The sequence below is a fragment of the Phyllobates terribilis genome, unplaced genomic scaffold, assembly GCF_046119375.1.
Source record: "Phyllobates terribilis strain yellow unplaced genomic scaffold, ASM4611937v1 Scaffold_9__5_contigs__length_417890890, whole genome shotgun sequence".
Taxonomy (NCBI): domain Eukaryota; kingdom Metazoa; phylum Chordata; class Amphibia; order Anura; family Dendrobatidae; genus Phyllobates; species Phyllobates terribilis.
In genome coordinates, this window is record NW_027362769.1 from 379,959,010 (window position 1) to 379,977,905 (window position 18,896).

Here is an 18,896-nt window from a genome sequence, read left to right on the forward strand (position 1 = left end):
TTAGAACGCAGACGTGGAAGAGGTCTAAGAAACCGACCAGGAGGGGCAATAGACACCCAGCAGACAACTACTTCTCGAATGCAGACCCGATCACAGGTACCACTGAACAGATCGTTTATAACATCTCATCGTATAATTTAACTCCCATAGAACTTTCTGTGCTACAGAAAGGTTTGTCTTTCTGCCCTACTCCCAATTTCAATGAATTTCGTTTGGATCAAGAGCTACACCGTTTCTTTAGGACATTACGTTTAAAAGTTCATTTTCAGGATCATCCTATCATTGCTGGTCAAACACGTCCTCCCTTTCAGACTGATGTTGATCCATCTTCCTCTAATCAGAGCTTCACACTTAAGAGTTTGCAATTACATACGACTAGTAATTTTAGTCCACCTAAATCTTACCACCCGGTTGAGACTTACATTTCCTTGGTCAAGAGAGATGTCACTGCTAAATTACAATCCATTCAACATGGACATTTACGGATTAAACGCAATTTCTCACAGTTGGAAATACGGGCACTCAATGACCTTAAATCTAATAAACAAATCGTGAATAAACCTGCCGATAAAGGCGGTTCCATTGTGGTTATGGATAGAAGATTTTATACTTCTGAAATCTACTCACAATTGAATGATAGAGATGTGTACTTACCATTGTCACATGATCCTACCTATGATATAGCCCGGGACATACGACAATTGGTTGACAGTTTTAAATCCCAAGGGGTTATTGATGACAAATTGAGTGATTTTCTTATCAATCAACATCCGGTTATTCCGGTTTTCTATACCCTTCCAAAAATCCACAAAAACCTGTCTTTTCCCCCCGGGCGACCAATTGTAGCATCTACGTGTTCTCTACTTTCACCTCTTGCCATTACCTTAGAGAAGATTCTCACACCATTATTGTGCCACATCCCCTCATATCTTAGGGACACTTCCCATTTTCTGTCGTCTATTAAAGACTTGACCTCCATCCCATTGGACAGTATACTTGTGACACTTGATGTAAATAGTCTGTATACAAATATTGAGCATGGAAAAGGGATTCAGGCAGTTGGATCATTTCTTGACGCATTTACTGACTTTGACGCTTTACAAAAGGAATTTTGCATTTCAACACTTAGGCTGGTCTTGTCCAAAAACTTTTTCATGTTTGAGGATCAATTTTTTATGCAAATGACTGGTACAGCGATGGGGTCTAACGTGGCGCCTCCGTATGCCAACATTTATATGGCTCAATTTGAACTTTCTCATGTTTATTCCAATGTACTCTTCCAGAGACACGCCTTAATCTGGAAGAGATACATTGACGATATTTTTCTGATTTGGCATGGGGATCAATCTTCCCTTAACACAATTTTTGAAACTTTGAATTATGCAGTCCCACGGCTTACCTTCACTTTACATCATCACTCTCATATGATCAGTTTTTTGGACACGTATGTCATCCTGAATAAAGAGGGAACACTGTCTACAGATCTTTTCATTAAACCTACAGATAGGAATAGTCTTTTACATTTCTCGAGTTGCCACCCTAAACACATGAAGAAGGCATTACCATACTCACAGTTTCAGAGGGTTAACCGTATTGTCTCTGACAGTCACACTCGTGATATCCGACTTAAGGAAATGTAGAACAAATTTCGGATACGGGGTTATCCCGATACCTGTCTCTCTATTGCACCTAAGATTTCTGGGCCAAGTATAGCAGGCCCCAGAGTGGCATTTGTCAATACTTACCATCCTTTTATGTATGCCATTCAGAAAGTTATCCATACCCACTGGGCCCTCTTAAGGAACTCTTACCCTAATATACCTGAATTTCAAAACTTACCTTTGGTTTGTCATAAAAAATCTCAGAACCTTCGAGACATACTTGTTAGAGCCGATCTCGGCTCTAAAACAGTTAAAGACATACAGACTTTTCTATCTACACCCAAAAGGGGTACATTCCCCTGTCTTCATTGTCCTCAGTGTTCGAATGTATCTAAGGGCGACTCATTCACACATCCCCGATCGGGTAAGAAATTCCCGATTCGTGGATTTTTTACATGTGATTCGTCATTTGTCATATATCTCATTAAGTGCCCCTGCGGTCTCGGATATGTTGGAGAGACTATCCAGCATATCCGAGATCGCATCTCTCAACATAAGTCAACTATACGGTGCAAGAGAATGTTGCTACCCATACCAGCACATTTTGTCTCGAGGGGACATGACATCTCTCAGCTTCGCTTTCAGGTGTTGGAGCACGTTCCCCCTTTTAGACGTGGAGGTAATAGAATCCGTAGGTTGAGAGAAAGAGAGGCTTATTGGATTTATAGGTTGAATACATTGGAACCATATGGACTGAATAGGGAATATGAGGTTTTTTATTGATTTTTATTGATTTAAATATGTTCCTTTTTTATTGATTTAAATATGTCCCTTTTTTTATTATTTTTTTATTGATTTAAATGTGTCCTTTTCTGTCCTCATGTCTCTGTTGTATATGCCTTGTAATATTATTATTTTTATTTTGTTTTTATTTGTCTTTTGGTTGTGTAATTGTGTTTTTTTATATATTTCTTATGTCTGATATGTCTATTTTTTCATAATAAATCATCTGGTTTTCATAGGTCAATTAGGTGCCTCTCAGGTATGGCTTGTCTTATATTGTTCCTTTTTCATTTCCTTTAATCTCTTTCTATCTACTATGCATCTCCTCTGTAGCCATGTATTCTTCTATAGCTATTAGTGTTTTCTCATATTTTCCCATATTTCTCTTTCTCTTGCTAATATTCTCCCCTTTTTATCTTTTACTACGTATTTCTCCTGCACTTATGTCCTTCATCTTTTTCTTTGTGGTCTGTCCTGTTATGCGTGTTCTTTACCTCTTCCCGTTCTCATGTCTGTCTTGTTCGTGCACTGCCTTCGGCTTTTTCCGGCTTTCCCCGGCTCTGATGCCTCTGCGCATGCGCAGTTTGTCCGTTACACGTCATTGAACAGCTGATTTCTGCCGGGCACTCACTTCCGCCCCGGCCTCATTTAAACGAGCGTGCACTGAGAGCGCACACACACCGCCCAGCCCAGGCTATAGACTCACGTGGATCACGCAGGATTTGCCAGGTATTTCCTTATGTCGTTTGGATCTTCTTTTTCATCTTTTTCATCTTGATTCCTTTTCATTAACTCTTTCGTTATTTCTATACTTATAGAAATTTATTTTCTCCAGCACCAGTGGATAGGTAACTATATGGCTATTTCTATTATCTCTTACATTGCCTTAGTCTTCTGATCTTTGTACTCCTGGTTCCTTTTGTGAATTTTGTTCTTTTCCTTTCTTCTTTTTTTCTTTCCTTAATTTTCTCCCCCCTTTTTCTCTTTTTTCTCCTTTTTTTCCCCCTTTTTTTTTTTTTCTCCTTCTTTTCTCTCTTTTTTCTTTCTCCTTTTTTTTCCTTTCTTTTTCCTTCTTTTCTGGTTGTCCTTTTTTCCCCCTTACCCTTCACTTATTTTCCATTTTTTTGCCTCTTTCTTCTTGTCCTCTCGTCTGGCCTGCATGAGGAGCTCCTTTAATTGATATCTCTTTACACATCTTATTATTTATGTCTGTATACAGAGTTACACTCCTGATGTGCTCACAGAATGAAGTTCAAGTGCAGCTGATGGTCTTCACTATGTCTATATCATCACTGTTATTGCTGCAAATTATGTTTATTTCTATTTTATTTGTGCTGATGTTTGTCTACGCCACGGACATATAGAGCTGTATATATAAAAAACTTTATTTTGTATGAGCAATTTTTGCTTGTAGCTTGTTTAATGACTTTATCTGTTGATCTATTATATACAGATAAACCTTGAGAAAGGCTCTGCGAGCCGAAACGTTGACGTCGGTTGAAAATCTGTCCTATGTTGTTGGCAATAAACATTTACTGAAATATTCAATTGTTGTTACGACTTCTATAGTGTGCCTTGGTGCTAATTTTTTCATACAGTGGTTTTTGCATCATATAGGCACCACCCTAAGGAAGTTGCGCATACCCTTCTTCGTATTATAAAAGGAGGGTAACAGTCAGCAACACTCCAGCTGTGCTGAAACTACAACTCCCAGCATGCCCTGACAGCCCTAAACAAAACACTACAGAGGTGGTGTAAATCTGTAATGAAAGCTTAAAGGGGTTTTCCACATAATCCGAGTATTTCAGCAATTTACAGCCATTATTGAGACCTAGGAGACTGACCACCGCTGCTTTCCAGCTTGGCCGGGATTAGCAGGTGACCGTGCGCTCCAGAAATCCCGGCGCACTCCAGAAATCCCGGCTAGCTCCAAAGCAGCGCTTACAAGCTCAATAGAAAAATAGAGATTGTAAGCGCTGCGCATGTTCTGCTTTCTAGCATCACTCCATTCAGAGATCTGTGAATGCTTCTACTCCCTGATGGCAAGCAGTGCTTTTACCTAATCCTGCCTTCACAGCTTTGGATGTTGGGCTTCTTGGTAAACTCTCTGCTTGCTGTCAGTGAGTCACTGATTTTACAAACCCTGTAACTAGTGTTGAGCGATACCTTCCGATATCGGGAAATATCGGATCGGATTGGATCGGACCGATACCGAAAAAGTATCGGATATCGCCGATTCCGATACCGGAAACCAATGCAAGTCAATGGGACATAAATATCGGAATTAAAATAAACCCTTTCTTTCCTTGTAGGTTATTTCTACATGAAGGAAAACAACTAAGAATAATGTAGAATGTATTGGGGGAGGTGGGGGAGACAATAAAGGCATAGAGGTTTAGCCCAGTCAAATGGAATAGCAGGAATTAATATTTTTTTATTATGTTCTGAGTTACGGAAATATTAACTATGTTAAGTATTTTTATATTTTGTCAGATATTTGTTTCACTACTTCCATGCTCTTCACCTTCTTTTTTACTTCTCCCACACTTTCTCCTTCATCATCCTCAGCATCTTTTTCATCCACTTCTTCTTCACCTTCTTCTTCTTCACCTTCTTCGTATTATTCTTTTTTTTACATTCTTCATATTCTACTTCTTCATCTTCTTCATATTCTTCTTCTTCATCATATTCTTATTTGTGACAGGCATTCCTGTAGTTGTTATCTATAAAAGGTTGGACATTACACCTTTCGTTCTGCCCGTCACAAAAGATTTACAACAGGATTTGTCCGCGTTCAGTTTGGCCTGCAGCAGCAGGTCTTTTCCAGGGGCACCACGAGGAGGAACGGACTCACCCCCATACACTGCTTAGTCATCTTCTGCTTATAATTTAGATATTATCTTTTGCTCTGATTTTTAGTCTTATGCTTAATGTTCTTCCGCTTTTTGTTCTGCAGCTTCTTGTATTTCTGCTTCTTGGTTTTCTGTCTCTTGTTTTTCTGTATCTTGGTGCTTGTCTTCTCTTCTTTGTCTTCTTGGTCAACTTCTTCAGGGTCATCTTCTTGGTCTTCTTCGGGGTGGTCTTCAGGGTCGTCGTCTTCGGGGGTCCTCGTCTTCGGGGTCCTCGTCTTCTTCGGGTTGGTCTTCTGGGTCCTCGTCTTCGGGGTCCTCGTCTTCTTCGGGGTGGTCTTCAGGGTCCTCGTCTTCTTCGGGGTGGTCTTCAGGGTCCTCGTCTTCTTCGGGGTGGTCTTCAGGGTCCTCGTCTTCAGGGTCATTGTCTTCGGGGTCCTCGTCTTCTTAGGGTTGGTCTTCAGGGTCCTCGTCTTCAGGGTCCTCGTCAGGGAGATCCAGAGTGATTACCAAGAACCATTTCAAAAAGCTTGAACTTGGAAATGTAGCAGAAGGTACAAGAAAGCTGAGGAACTACCGAGGACCAGCTGACGGTACTGGAACCCGGATGGATAGCAGAAGGTACAAGAGCCAATGGAACTACCGAGGACCAGCTGATGTTACTGGAACTCGGTTACTAAGCAGGAGGTACCTGTGCCAGAAAGCACTACCAAGGACCAGCAGACGTTGGTGGAACTTGGATACCGAGAAGGAGGCACCTAATCCAAAGGCACTGCCGAGAACCAGCTGACGGTACTGGAACCCGGATGGGTAGCAGAAGGTACAAGAGCCAATGGAACTACCGAGGACCAGCTGATGTTACTGGAACCCGGATGGGTAGCAGAAGGTACAAGAGCCAATGGAACTACCGAGGACCAGCTGATGTTACTGGAACTCGGTTACTAAGCAGGAGGTACCTGTGCCAGAAAGCACTACCAAGGACCAGCAGACGTTGGTGGAACTTGGATACCGAGAAGGAGGCACCTAATCCAAAGGCACTGCCGAGAACCAGCTGACGGTACTGGAACCCGGATGGGTAGCAGAAGATACAAGAGCAAATGGAACTACCGAGGACCAGCTGACGGTACTGGAACCCGGATGGGTAGCAGAAGGTACAAGAGCCAATGGAACTACCGAGGACCAGCTGATGTTACTGGAACTCGGTTACTAAGCAGGAGGTACCTGTGCCAGAAAGCACTACCAAGGACCAGCAGACGTTGGTGGAACTTGGATACCGAGAAGGAGGCACCTAATCCAAAGGCACTGCCGAGAACCAGCTGACGGTACTGGAACCCGGATGGGTAGCAGAAGATACAAGAGCAAATGGAACTACCGAGGACCAGCTGACGGTACTGGAACCCGGATGGGTAGCAGAAGATACAAGAGCAAATGGAACTACCGAGGACCAGCTGACGGTACTGGAACCCGGATGGGTAGCAGAAGGTACAAGAGCCAATGGAACTACCGAGGACCAGCTGATGTTACTGGAACCCGGATGGGTAGCAGAAGGTACAAGAGCCAATGGAACTACCGAGGACCAGCTGATGTTACTGGAACTCGGTTACTAAGCAGGAGGTACCTGTGCCAGAAAGCACTACCAAGGACCAGCAGACGTTGGTGGAACTTGGATACCGAGAAGGAGGCACCTAATCCAAAGGCACTGCCGAGAACCAGCTGACGGTACTGGAACCCGGATGGGTAGCAGAAGGTACCCATGTAAAAAAAAAGTTCAAGGCCGCGAGCCGGCCGCAGTTACCAAAACCCACAGTCCTACAGAGGGTGCTTGTCCTATTGGCACTATGGAACCAGCCTTCATTGCCAGATCCCGCAGCCCACATAGGAGTCACCTAAACTGCAGGCACCATAGAGTCGGCTAACCCGACCGCAACACGACAGGACAACGCATTGGAGGCAAAGTGACGTTGACACTACCCGGAAACAGCTGGCGTGCTGGAACCAGGCTGGGCAGGAGGGAGTACCCGTGCCAAAGACACTGCCGAGAACCAGCTGACGGTACTGGAACCCGGATGGGTAGCAGAAGATACAAGAGCAAATGGAACTACCGAGGACCAGCTGATGTTACTGGAACCCGGATGGGTAGCAGAAGGTACAAGAGCCAATGGAACTACCGAGGACCAGCTGATGTTACTGGAACTCGGTTACTAAGCAGGAGGTACCTGTGCCAGAAAGCACTACCAAGGACCAGCAGACGTTGGTGGAACTTGGATACCGAGAAGGAGGCACCTAATCCAAAGGCACTGCCGAGAACCAGCTGACGGTACTGGAACCCGGATGGGTAGCAGAAGGTACCCATGTAAAAAAAAAGTTCAAGGCCGCGAGCCGGCCGCAGTTACCAAAACCCACAGTCCTACAGAGGGTGCTTGTCCTATTGGCACTATGGAACCAGCCTTCATTGCCAGATCCCGCAGCCCACATAGGAGTCACCTAAACTGCAGGCACCATAGAGTCGGCTAACCCGACCGCAACACGACAGGACAACGCATTGGAGGCAAAGTGACGTTGACACTACCCGGAAACAGCTGGCGTGCTGGAACCAGGCTGGGCAGGAGGGAGTACCCGTGCCAAAGACACTGCCGAGAACCAGCTGACGGTACTGGAACCCGGATGGGTAGCAGAAGATACAAGAGCAAATGGAACTACCGAGGACCAGCTGACGGTACTGGAACCCGGATGGGTAGCAGAAGGTACAAGAGCCAATGGAACTACCGAGGACCAGCTGATGTTACTGGAACTCGGTTACTAAGCAGGAGGTACCTGTGCCAGAAAGCACTACCAAGGACCAGCAGACGTTGGTGGAACTTGGATACCGAGAAGGAGGCACCTAATCCAAAGGCACTGCCGAGAACCAGCTGACGGTACTGGAACCCGGATGGGTAGCAGAAGGTACCCATGTAAAAAAAAAGTTCAAGGCCGCGAGCCGGCCGCAGTTACCAAAACCCACAGTCCTACAGAGGGTGCTTGTCCTATTGGCACTATGGAACCAGCCTTCATTGCCAGATCCCGCAGCCCACATAGGAGTCACCTAAACTGCAGGCACCATAGAGTCGGCTAACCCGACCGCAACACGACAGGACAACGCATTGGAGGCAAAGTGACGTTGACACTACCCGGAAACAGCTGGCGTGCTGGAACCAGGCTGGGCAGGAGGGAGTACCCGTGCCAAAGACACTGCCGAGAACCAGCTGACGGTACTGGAACCCGGATGGGTAGCAGAAGATACAAGAGCAAATGGAACTACCGAGGACCAGCTGACGGTACTGGAACCCGGATGGGTAGCAGAAGGTACAAGAGCCAATGGAACTACCGAGGACCAGCTGATGTTACTGGAACTCGGTTACTAAGCAGGAGGTACCTGTGCCAGAAAGCACTACCAAGGACCAGCAGACGTTGGTGGAACTTGGATACCGAGAAGGAGGCACCTAATCCAAAGGCACTGCCGAGAACCAGCTGACGGTACTGGAACCCGGATGGGTAGCAGAAGATACAAGAGCAAATGGAACTACCGAGGACCAGCTGACGGTACTGGAACCCGGATGGGTAGCAGAAGATACAAGAGCAAATGGAACTACCGAGGACCAGCTGACGGTACTGGAACCCGGATGGGTAGCAGAAGGTACAAGAGCCAATGGAACTACCGAGGACCAGCTGATGTTACTGGAACTCGGTTACTAAGCAGGAGGTACCTGTGCCAGAAAGCACTACCAAGGACCAGCAGACGTTGGTGGAACTTGGATACCGAGAAGGAGGCACCTAATCCAAAGGCACTGCCGAGAACCAGCTGACGGTACTGGAACCCGGATGGGTAGCAGAAGATACAAGAGCAAATGGAACTACCGAGGACCAGCTGACGGTACTGGAACCCGGATGGGTAGCAGAAGGTACAAGAGCCAATGGAACTACCGAGGACCAGCTGATGTTACTGGAACTCGGTTACTAAGCAGGAGGTACCTGTGCCAGAAAGCACTACCAAGGACCAGCAGACGTTGGTGGAACTTGGATACCGAGAAGGAGGCACCTAATCCAAAGGCACTGCCGAGAACCAGCTGACGGTACTGGAACCCGGATGGGTAGCAGAAGATACAAGAGCAAATGGAACTACCGAGGACCAGCTGACGGTACTGGAACCCGGATGGGTAGCAGAAGATACAAGAGCAAATGGAACTACCGAGGACCAGCTGACGGTACTGGAACCCGGATGGGTAGCAGAAGGTACAAGAGCCAATGGAACTACCGAGGACCAGCTGATGTTACTGGAACTCGGTTACTAAGCAGGAGGTACCTGTGCCAGAAAGCACTACCAAGGACCAGCAGACGTTGGTGGAACTTGGATACCGAGAAGGAGGCACCTAATCCAAAGGCACTGCCGAGAACCAGCTGACGGTACTGGAACCCGGATGGGTAGCAGAAGGTACCCATGTAAAAAAAAAGTTCAAGGCCGCGAGCCGGCCGCAGTTACCAAAACCCACAGTCCTACAGAGGGTGCTTGTCCTATTGGCACTATGGAACCAGCCTTCATTGCCAGATCCCGCAGCCCACATAGGAGTCACCTAAACTGCAGGCACCATAGAGTCGGCTAACCCGACCGCAACACGACAGGACAACGCATTGGAGGCAAAGTGACGTTGACACTACCCGGAAACAGCTGGCGTGCTGGAACCAGGCTGGGCAGGAGGGAGTACCCGTGCCAAAGACACTGCCGAGAACCAGCTGACGGTACTGGAACCCGGATGGGTAGCAGAAGGTACAAGAGCCAATGGAACTGCCGAGAACCAGCTGGCGGTGCTGGAGCCCAGGGTAAATACTAAAAACAGAAGAGCCAGAGGTGTATTTGGAGGAGGTTTTAAATCCGTACTACAGTGGATGTGGACAAAGCAGGAGAATTTGCCGGACACACAGCTGGGGATCAGCTGACGTTACTGAATCCCAATAACACTGGAGCAAGCGTTGACTGTGCAGACGGCACTTCTGAGCAGCAACTAGCGGTATTGGAGCCCAGGGTAAATACTAAAAACGGAGGAGCCAGAGGTGTAATTGGAGCAAGTTTTAAATAAGTAGCACAGTGAATATGGACAGAGCAGGAGAAATTGCCGTGAACACAGCAGGGGAACAGCTGACGTTACCGAACCCCAATAACACCGCAGCGAGTGTTGACTGTGCAGACGGCACTTCCGAGCGCCAACTGGCGGTGCTGGAGCCCAGGGATAAGAATGAAAACAGAGGAGCCAGAGGTGTAATTCGAGCAACTTTAAAATGTGTAGTACAGTGGATGTGGACAAAGCAGGAGAAATTGCCGTCCGCACAGCAGGAGAACAGCTGACGTTACTGAACCCCAATAACACGGCAGCAAGTGTTGACTGTGCAGACAGCACTTCCGAGCGCCAACTGGCGGTGTTGGAGCCCAGGGTAAATACTAAAAACGGAGGAGCCAGAGGTGTAATTGGAGCAAGTTTTAAATAAGTAGCACAGTGAATATGGACAGAGCAGGAGAAATTGCCGTGAACACAGCAGGGGAACAGCTGACGTTACCGAACCCCAATAACACCGCAGCAAGTGTTGACTGTGCAGACGGCACTTCCGAGCGCCAACTGGCGGTGCTGGAGCCCAGGGATAAGAATGAAAACAGAGGAGCCAGAGGAGTAATTGGAGCAACTTTAAAATGTGTAGTACAGTGGATGTGGACAAATCAGGAGAAATTGCCGTCCGCACAGCAGGAGAACAGCTGACGTTACTGAACCCCAATAACACGGCAGCAAGTGTTGACTGTGCAGACGGCACTTCCGAGCGCCAACTGGCGGTGTTGGAGCTCAGGGATTACAGTTCAGGTGGTAGAAACATGAACAGAACAGGAGACCTGGATACTGTTGCCAACCAATTATTTATTCTGGAAGAGGACTGGCAAATTCATGAGAGATCCAGGCCTTGTTCATTTTGAGAAAAGTAAGCCGGTCAACGTTATCGGAGGATAGTCGCATGCGACGGTCTGTTAGTACACCACCTGCGGCACTAAAGACGCGTTCCGATAATACACTAGCAGCAGGGCAAGCTAGCACCTCCAGTGCATACTGACTAAGCTCTGGCCATGTATCCAGCTTACAGACCCAAAACTTGAAGGGAGAAGAGCCGTCTGGGAGTACACTAAGAGGGCAAGACATGTAGTCTGTCACCATCTGACGGAAACGTTGCCTCCTGCTGACTGGAGCTGTCTGTGATGGTGTAGACATTTGTGGCGGCGGGGACACAAAACTTTGCCACATTTCGGCCATACTGGTCTTGCCTTGTGCTGAGGCGCTGCTTCTGCTCCCTCTTTGTGCAGAGCTTCCTCCACTGCCTCGACGCACTGAGCTGCTTTGTAAAGCACTAGCAGCACTGCTCTCGGTTGGAATGGAGAACATGATGGAATGCACCAGTGCGTCTTGGTACTCCCGCATTTTACGCTCCCGGTTCAATGGTGTTATGAGGCTTTGTAAGTTGTCCCGGTAGCGAGGATCTAGGAGGGTGGACACCCAATAATCAGCCGTGTTGAGAATGTGGGCGATGCGGCGGTCGTTTCTGAGGCACTGCAGCATGAAATCAACCATGTGCTGCAGACTGCCAACTGGCCAAGAAACGCTGTCCCCTGCTTGAGGCGTGATCTCTGCCTGCTCTGCATCACCCCACCCTCGCTCTAGATACTGACTACTAGAGCATTGTGTACCTCCCTCCTCTGGACAGATGTCTTCCTCATCCATTGACTCCTCCTCATCCTCCTCACAAAGTGTCCCCTGCCTAGGCCTTTGTGAGGAACCACGTTGCGCAGACTGTAGAGAAGCAGATGGCATTTGTGACTCCTCATCCTCCACCTCTTCCAAAACCTCGTCCCTTAGTGCTTGCAGTGTTTTTTCAAGCAGGCAGATAAGGGGGATAGTCATGCTGACTAGTGCATCATCTGCACTCGCCATCCGCGTGGAATAATCGAAGGCACGCAAAACGTGGCAAATGTCCTTCATAGAGGCCCACTCAGTGGTGGTGAAGTGTGAACGGCGCGCACTGCGACTTGTTTGCGCCTGCTGCAGCTGGTACTCCATTACTGCTGCCTGCTGCTCACACAACCTCTCCAACATATGTAACGTTGAATTCCACCTGGTGGGTAGGTCACATATGATGCGATGTTCCGGAAGACATAATCGGCGCTGCAGAGCTGCAATGCGTGATCTTGCATTGCTGGAACGCCGCAAGTGAGCGCACTCTATGCGGACCTTGTGAAGCAGTGCATCAAGATCCGGATAGTCCCTCAAAAAACTCTGCACGACCAAGTTGAGCACATGTGCCAGACATGGGATGTGAGTGAGGTTGCCTAGGCCCAGAGCTGCCACCAGATTTCGGCCATTGTCACACACTACCATGCCTGGCTGGAGATTCGCTGGCACAAACCACACGTCACTCTGCTGCTTGATGGCATTCCAGAGCTCCTGCGCTGTGTGGCTTCGATTCCCCAAAGAAATTAATTTTAATACGGCCTGTTGACGTTTGGCCACGGCTGTGCTCATATCGGTCATCATAACAGGTAACCGTTCACGGGTCGATGTGGAGGTAGACCGTGACGGCTCCTGCAGCGCTGATTCAGAGGAACTGGAGTATGAGGAGGAGTCAATGTGTACAGACTGGATTCCTGCAATCCTTGGAGTTGGCAGAACACGTACAGCGCCACTCTCAAGATCTGTACCCGGCTCCACAACATTTACCCAATGGGCAGTGAGGGAAAGGTATCGTCCCTGTCCATGCTTACTGGTCCACGCATCAGTGGTCAGGTGGACCTTGCTACTGACGGCGTTTTGTAGCGCATGTTTAATTTTTCCCTCCACATGATGTTGCAGGGCAGGGACGGCTTGCCTGCTGAAATAAAAGCGGCTGGGCACGTTGTATTGTGGGACTGCCAATGCCATAAAGTTACGGAATGTGTCAGTCTCCACCAGCCTGAATGATAGCATTTCAAGGGCCAGTAGTTTAGCAATGCCAGCATTCAGAGCCTGTGCTCGGGGGTGGTTTGCCGAGTATGGGCGCCTTTTCTCCCATGCCTGTGCTAACGATGGCTGTAGACTGGCCTGGGAGTGTGAGGATGACTGGGAAAGTGGTGCTGTGGGTGGAATTACACTGTGTCTCTGTACAACAGTGCCAGAGATTCTTCCATGGCGATCCTGTGAGGAAGCCGAACCAGCTGTGTGTGAGCTGGAGGAAGAGGCTACAACACGAGCTGAAGAGGTGGTAGGTGGCGCTGTAGGTTGGCCTAGGTCTTCAGTGTGTTTGTGTAACTCCACCACGTGCTTGGTCCGCACATGTTTCCACATATTTGTGGTATTGAGGTTGCTGACACTTTTCCCTCTTTTCACCTTCTGATTACACAGCTTGCATTTGACAAAGCAAATGTCATCTGCAACTGTGTCAAAAAAGGACCAGGCACTGCAAGTCTTGGGAGCGCCCGCTTTGGATTTTGGAAGAGCCATGCTCCTAATGGGTGCCGAAGTGGAGGCTACAGGCAACCAAGTCTGCCCCCTCCCTCTCCCTCCTTTTTGGGCCGTTCGGGGAATCTCTTCCTCAGAGCTGCTCCCACCACCTTCCTGTCCCTCACGCCATGATGGGTCAAGGACCTCATCATCTACACCACCCTCTTCAAACAACTGCTTCTCCTGGGTAGTCTCGACAGCACAGTACGCACCAGAAAGTGGCACCTGAGTCTCATCATCAGATGCGTACTGAGGTGTGCTGCTGACCATAGGCACTGGCCCACCCGCCTCTTCAGATTCAGAGAGACAAAACGGTTGCGCATCACTGCATACTACCTCTTCTTCAAATTCTCGAATTCTGCTTGGCTGGCCCCCTCTTTCCAAGCCAAGAGATTCAGAGAACAGAAGTAGAGATGGCTCCTGTCCAGGGCTCTCTGACTGCCTGGGCAATTTGGCAGGTGGTGAAGAGACAGATGGGTGCTCTTCAGTGCTCAGGACCTGAGAGGATCTGGAACTAATTGAAGTCGATGCGTTAGCTGCCATCCATCCGACAACGGCTTCAATTTGGTCCTCGCGCAGCAGTGGGGTACGGCTAGCTCCTACAAAGCTGCGCATAAAGGACTGTTCCCTGGTAAAACTGGGGGATGCTGAGTCACTGGTGCCCGCAGCAGGCACAGAATCCCCACGTCCTCTCCCTGCAGGCACAGAATCCTCACGTCCTCTCCCTGCAGAAACTCCACGCCCACGCCCACGACCACGACCACATGCCTTACTCCCTGCCTTCTTCATCTTGGTAGACTGATAAAGATAGGCAGAAAAGTACTAAGGGCTTAGTGTGCTTATTCCTGAACAGCTGCTAACAGGTATAAGAAACACTAATTTTATAAAGTGTGGACTAGACTTTAATATGAGCTAATGTGGCCTACACAACTGTAAAGTGGAGAGTTTGGTGAACTTTATTTAGGTTTTTTTTGTCACAAAAAGACACTGGATGTGCCTAAAGATGTAATAACGATAGTATCACAAACTTTTTGTAGCTATTACAATGTAGGAAGGTAACCTACAATGCAATAGATGAGGCTGCAAAAAATAGGCTAATACTAATCTGGCTGGGGCTGCAGGGCCCAATGCTGCAGAAAGGCTCCTCTATCTACTCCTATATAGTGTGTTTGGAATCAATTTAGCTGAATATGGATGGAACCACCACACTAATAGGAGATATCAGGAAAAATTATGAATTGGCAATAAAGGACAATGTATGAGGCAGTGACACACACTGAGTGCACTACAACCAGACGGGGTTGAAGCACACACTACAGGGTGAGCTGCACTCACACACCAGACCTTGCAGACAGCGGTGAACAGTACAGATGCAGAGCACTGTGCACTAGTGCTGCAAGACGGAAAAAAAATTCTCTATCTACTCCTATATAGTGTGTTTGGAACCAATTTAGCTGAATACAGATGGAACCACCACACTAATAGGAGATATCAGGAAAAATTATGAATTGGCAATAAAGGACAATGTATGAGGCAGTGACACACACTGAGTGCACTACAACCAGACGGGGTTGAAGCACACACTACAGGGTGAGCTGCACTCACACACCAGACCTTGCAGACAGCGGTGAACAGTACAGATGCAGAGCACTGTGCACTAGTGCTGCAAGACGGAAAAAAATTTCTCTATCTACTCCTATATAGTGTGTTTGGAACCAATTTAGCTGAATACAGATGGAACCACCACACTAATAGGAGATATCAGGAAAAATTATGAATTGGCAATAAAGGACAATGTATGAGGCAGTGACACACACTGAGTGCACTACAACCAGACGGGGTTGAAGCACACACTACAGGGTGAGCTGCACTCACACACCAGACCTTGCAGACAGCGGTGAACAGTACAGATGCAGAGCACTGTGCACTAGTGCTGCAAGACGGAAAAAAATTTCTCTATCTACTCCTATATAGTGTGTTTGGAACCAATTTAGCTGAATACAGATGGAACCACCACACTAATAGGAGATATCAGGAAAAATTATGAATTGGCAAAAAAGGACAATGTATGAGGCAGTGACACACACTGAGTGCACTACAACCAGACTTGGCTGAAGCACACACTACAGGGTGAGCTGCACTCACACACACAGACCTTGCAGATAGCGGTGAACAGCACAGGGAACTGTGCACTAGCACTGCAAGGCACAGTGATTTAGAAAGTAGCTTGGGTAAAGCAGTATAGAGCAAATAGGTAGCTAAAACTGTCCCTCAGAACAACAGCGTCCTATCCCTAACTGAATTCACAGCAGAGTGAGCTCAAAATGGCGGCGGTGGCTTTTATAGTGCATCATGACATCATTTCAGCAGCCAATCACAGCCATGCCATTAGTTAAGATGCCTACATGCCTAACAGGATGTGCCCACACTTCTTAGGATCCTCATTGGCTGAATAAAATGAAAATGTCTCATTGCATTATGGGAACTTCCGATTCCGGTATACGATATTGCAATAGTATCGGAATTAAGTATCGGAATTCCGATACCGCGACTATCGGCCGATACCCGATATTTCAGTATCGGAATGCTCAACACTACCTGTAACCCAAGATTGAACTTTCTCTTGCAATATGTAGTGATTACTGTTCACATTCACTGACAGGGAGCACAGATCTTACAAGCCCCATTCACTACAATAAAACATCTGGATGCGATGGTGATTAACCAGTAACCCGGAAACATCTGACACCAGAGCTGCGCTCCTTGCGGCACACGACGGTCGGTCACACAAGATCCATTAGTGCAAATAATGACATAATAAGAAACCGCCTGGACGGGAGGCTAAGAAAAATAAATTATGAGACACAAACAGAAATAACACTGAGCGGACGGACGGCGAGTGCTGGGGGTGCTAACCCTAAAGTTTAGCGCTTATAATAGTGCTGGAGCGTTATAATAGCGGATATAGGTCAGGTACGATGTAAAAGGGAAAAAAAAAAAAATCTCCACCCCGGAAATATGTGATCTAAAGAAATGGCGGATAACAGGGAACAATAGATGGTAAAGAGAATGAAGGTGAGATGTAGAAGAAATGGTTTCTGAAATCGGTATGACTGCTGTAACACTGCCCCCTATAGGACAGATCTGTATAAAAAAAAAACAGAAAAAATTACTAAAACGTGCAATTTTAAAAGGAGTTTTGATACCCGGGACGAAAATATTTGCTTCCATTATAAAATCTGGACACAACTTTATGGCTGTGTTCATACAATACATTTCCTGGATTTCTTTTCACCATAAAAAAAAAAAAAAAAGCATTTATTGCATTTTTTTTTTTGAAAAACCACAGCGTGTGAACACAGCCTAAGAGAATTTACAAATACACTTGTACTGCGTTTTTTTTTTTACATGTTTTTTCCAAAATAATGACAAAATTGCTGCATTTTCCGCACCTTTTCAAGAAACCAAAGCGAAAAAAAAAACCACCGCCCGGGACGTAAACCCATGAAAGGTCTGTGAGGGGTCGTTGCACTGGAGATATGTGACAAAGTGATCATGGGAGGAAAGGGAAGAAGATTTCTACTGAAGTGGCTGATAACAGGGGACAATAGATTGCACTCACCAGCACTAAGACGCTAGACTTTAGGGTCAGTGTCCCTTTAAAGGCAGATATGACACCGGCTAGTCACCAGCACTTTTTTTTTTTTTTTCTTTAGCCATCTTGTTGCAAAACTACAATTCCCAGCATGCCTCCAGGGCCATTGGCACCAGATTTGACAACGACTGGCTCCCTGGGCATGCTAGGAGTTGTAGTTTTGCAATACCAGGACAGACACGGGTTGAAAACAACTGACCTAGGTTCTCAGTAGTAAAAACCGGCAGAGACCATGTGACAAGGCGAAAAAGTAAATGAACCCCCATGATTCTTCTCTTGGCCGCGGAGCCCACCATGCTGCGCAGTCTTATACATCCACACGTGTCTACAGGGGGCGACCGCTGGCTCAAATCTTGTATAAAACGCTGGGGATGTAGTCAAATCTGAGCACAGGAAGCTGCTGCGTCCCCACTTCCCTTAGATAATGCATTTTGAGCAGTTCTGAGAGGTATTCTACGATCTTACTGTCCTCGTGCGAGAGGCCGAGGAGCTGCTGCAGGAAGGCGGCACGGCGCTGCGCTATAGACTCCTCGCCCTCCTTCTCCCGGATGGGCAGGTGGACGTGGTGGCAGAAGGTGAAGAGGAAGGCCTTGGCACTGAGCTGGGTCAGCATGCTCTGCACGTGCATGTAGTAGGTGCTGCCCTTCCTGATCTGTGTGCGGTGGTCTGCCACCCTCTGGAGGAGCGTCCCCCTGTACACCGGGCACCGCAGTGTCTTGTTGTCCGCATCCAGTATGCTGGCGTAGCGGCTGTATCGGCTCAGGGTGTGCAGGGTGTTGGATCCAGAAGGAGAGACCCCCTACAGATGAGGAAAAAAGAAAAGTTATTAAAGTAACAAAAAGTTCTGCAACTTTTTAACTCTGCATCTTACTATTTTCAAGAGTTCTGTTTCCTGTCAGTGAACAGAAACTCGCTTTTATGGACACAGATTCATGATGGAGCGGACCAGGAAAACGTCTGCATTCACTGACAGCAAGCAAAAATAGGAATAACAACCCCCCCTCAAAAAAAATAATAAAAATTATAATAGATAGATATATTTATATATACACACATTTTAATAAATATATATATATATATTAGTATTTCTTTTAAAAAGATCAATAAATCTATTAAAAAAATATATATTTTTTCTATATAGATTTATTAAAATATGCGAACACACACATTATATATATATATATATATATATATCTTTTTCTTAGCTTGCTTTGCTCTATCAGGGTAGGCAGCAACGTCTGTTGGGTGTCTAACCATCAGAAATCTAGCTTCTATGTCAGGGTTCCGCTCTGTCCCCTATACTTTACACTGCAGCTCTGCTCGCTCAGATTGTATACGCACAAATCCACTACGTGGAGGGATGATTTCAGAGGATTAGAAAAACGGCGAGGACTATCCTTACATTATGTCAGCGATGTTGAACAACCGACCGACTCCTCTGCAAAGGGGGAAGAAACAGAACAGGAGG

The 18,896-nt window shown here is 47.0% G+C and overlaps 1 long non-coding RNA gene across 1 annotated transcript in view; it reads right to left on the reverse strand.

Moving 5' to 3' along the window:
• Nucleotides 1-18,896, reverse strand: part of LOC141162392 (uncharacterized) — a 26,699-nt gene continuing 7,803 nt past the window's right edge. The window contains exons 2-3 of the long non-coding RNA XR_012250770.1: nucleotides 16,372-18,227; nucleotides 1-4,527 (exon numbers count right to left, since the gene is read on the reverse strand). This is a non-coding gene — a long non-coding RNA (uncharacterized lncRNA). The remainder of the gene's footprint in view (nucleotides 4,528-16,371; nucleotides 18,228-18,896) is intronic.